This window comes from Schistocerca americana, chromosome X (genome assembly GCF_021461395.2).
Source record: "Schistocerca americana isolate TAMUIC-IGC-003095 chromosome X, iqSchAmer2.1, whole genome shotgun sequence".
In the NCBI taxonomy this organism is placed as follows: Eukaryota; Metazoa; Arthropoda; class Insecta; order Orthoptera; family Acrididae; genus Schistocerca; species Schistocerca americana.
Genome location: NC_060130.1, coordinates 399,589,475 through 399,592,685, shown reverse-complemented (window position 1 = coordinate 399,592,685; position 3,211 = coordinate 399,589,475). Strand labels below are relative to the sequence as shown.

General features: G+C 40.9%; 1 pseudogene; it reads left to right on the top strand.

The window, feature by feature from the left end:
* The first annotated feature begins 2,024 nt into the window (after positions 1–2,024).
* LOC124557440 lies at positions 2,025–2,207 on the top strand (annotated as a pseudogene).
* The last annotated feature ends 1,004 nt before the right edge of the window (positions 2,208–3,211 follow it).

The following is a 3,211-nucleotide window of genomic DNA, read 5'->3' as shown; positions in this document are numbered from 1 at the left end:
TCTTCTGAAGACACATTTCCATATTACAGAAACTACATATGAGTATTTACAACTAAGCTTAAAACAAATTACTATTTTATCGCTTTCACAGGTAACCATAAGTAGTGGGACAAATGTGGTTCTGGCACATTTTGTTTGTGTGAGTTGCATACAGTCAGAGAAAAGCATATACTTAGGGACAAATAACCCCCTCCCCCTTCCTTTAACCTATAGTTAAGCTAATTGATTTATTACTCCATGGGGATACCTGCTATTACACTAATTGTTTTATGACCCTTGGGAATAATCTGTACTTCTGGGAAACCTCCACCCTTTCCCCCTCCCAAACCTCCTCCCCATCCTTATGGGAAAAGGGACACTTCTTCTGCTACCCCCTACCCAGTTCAGTTATGAGCCACTTTCCCCCTCTTGGGAAATCTCCCAGCCCTCCACTCCCTGCTCCACTTCCTCCCGTCGCCTCCATACCCAACCCTCCAACACTTATGAATTGGCAGGAAAAAGATGCACCCTGTGCCCCAAGCTACTGCAGAGGAAATATGTAAGGTAGTGTACTTATTAGTTTAATTCATTTATTTTTGAGTGTGCTATCCTGTTGCCTCCACACACTGAAACTCCCACCCCCACGTTCTGCTACACCTTCCCCTCCCCCCACTAATCGCATGTGTATATGTTCGTCTCAAAGATTATAGATAGACTCCCCCAGTTCACAATACCGGCACCAGAGGGTGCTCAAAAGCGTCCTAAAGCTGCTCCCCCAATCACCTCCACATTATGCCACCCCCTGCCCCCATTTTCTCCGATTCTGTGCGAATATGTTCACCCTGATGTGTACCCTCGTCGACAATACTGCTCTAATTTGGCAGGACACTGCTAAAATGAGAGCTGAAACAATCCTATAAACGGGTCTATACACCAAAAACCACTTTGTAAATGGTCTGATCCTAACCACTTACAGCGAAAAAAATTCGAACTACACATGGAAAAATTTCTAAGAAGGAAAAAGCACTTGTTTTTGGAGGAAAGTAGTTAGTCTGCACTACACTATAAAATTAACAGGTAACAATTTTCTAGAGGCAAATAGATCACTTGAAACACTTAGTACCACATTATGATAATTCTCCTTCATAATGAAGCATGTTCTTAGTGTTTGAGAATCACATGCAAACATTTTTCCAATGAAGTAATTAAATTTCCGCCAGAAATAGATTTTAGCACTAAGTATATCTGAGGTCTTGTTTGCACCAACGTTTAACAACAGATGTGTTTTCCTCCACTACAATGTTTCCATCTTACACTAGACATATCTGGCGAAAAAACCTTCCAATTGCCCAGACTCATGAGTGTGTAGCATGTGCTGTCTGCTGACTGCTAGGGAGCCACAGCTGTGCCTGTTGTGAGACGCCTGCACATCCATCACCCAGATTATCAGTCACATGCACTTCTCCATGTATCCACACACCAATCATACCACATGCTCAGAGGTCAGAGAAACAGTAATTGTGACCATCAAGAAGTCAACCAATTAATTTTAAAGGGGGAGTAATCATCTGGCTCAAACACTCACTGTACTGAATCACCTCAGACAACACATGCATCCATTTCTGCTGCTGCTCAAGCAGCATAGTGGCTAGTTTACTATTCAGCCATTCAGAGGCCACCCCAAGTGCAGACATTAGATCTAGATACCACGGCTGAAGGCATGAGCTGACAGGTCAGAATCCTTATTTGTACCCGCCATGTATGCAAGGCTAAGCTGCTGCTTCCAGTTGGCCGATTGGACATATAGTTATAACTGCAATTCCACCCTGATATAGACTCCCCAGTTTGAAAAATCCACTTTATCCAATCCAAAACAGGGATGTTGTTGTCCATACACCTCAAATTTCTCACAAAAGATGTAGGTGCCTTCCTTTTATATGAGCTATTTTTTGAGAGAGAAGAAATGGGGCATGTACACATTTTCACATCGCTAAAGTATCCTTACTTATTGTGGAAGTCCTGTACAACAGTATGGCACAGGCTATATTTCCTCCAGGTATTCTCTAATAAACTGAAACATCTGTTCTTATCAGCTTAACATCTGTTACATTCTGCATCACAGGACTAGAATATTAAACACATTTCTTTTATCTCATGATAGAGTGATAAGAGCATTCTCAACCTCTGTCCTCATTTTCGGCTCTATCAAAGTAGCCAGATGCCCCATCACATAGAAAGTCTCTTAAGGTGCAGCACAAAGAGATTGTAAATATCAGCTTTATGCTACGTATTACTTTATAAATTTGGTAATACAGATAATTTTATTACGATAGTAATCTCACCTTGTGTTTGTATGAGATCGAAATTTCATTAAAAGTTCTCACAGCAACGAAAAAGCGCCTGATTATCGCTTCTAATTGCGAGTCTTGTCTGTGGTACTCTCCCCATTACTCCCACCCACATAGCCACAAATCACTGACATAAAATTGATTGACTAATTAATTACATTCATTGTGAGGGACCCTTTGCATTTGTGAGGTTTAATTTATTTATTTATTTATTTTGCTGGAGGACTACACTCGTCAGGTAGTACAAATGGGAATTCCTGGAGGGAAGCCGATGTTCTTTTCGACGACCACTACTGGGAAAATTTAGAGAAACGACATTTGAAGCTGACTGCAGAAAGTTTCCACTGCTACCATCATTCATTTCGCATAAGGACCATGAAGATAAGGTACGAGCAATTAGCGCTCATATGGAGGCATATAGACGGTCATTTCCCTCACTCTGTTTGCCAGCGGAATAGGAAAGGGATGACTAGTAATAGCACAGGGTACCATACGCCACACATTGTACGGTGGATTGTGAAACAAGCATATAGATGTAAATGTAAATTTAGTCTACCTATTAAGATATTACTCATCGATTTATAGGCACACAAAACTTGTGGGAGAATTTTGTCTCTTATTTATCGAGAAAACAGAACACGAACTTCCGCTGCTGATTGTCTCTCGGTAAAAATTTTCGTATTAGTCCCTAAGTTTCTCATTTTTCCTGAAGTTTCGCCGTTCTTAGCAGCTCTGTTGCTGTAATATCAGCTCATTTATTTAAAAAAGTGACAGAGTAAAGACGAATGCTCATTCGCTGCATGAAGTATTACCATCATGTATTACCCAGGTGTGATTCTTATGTTTTCTACAACGAATATAGTACCGACAGACCTCACCTCACA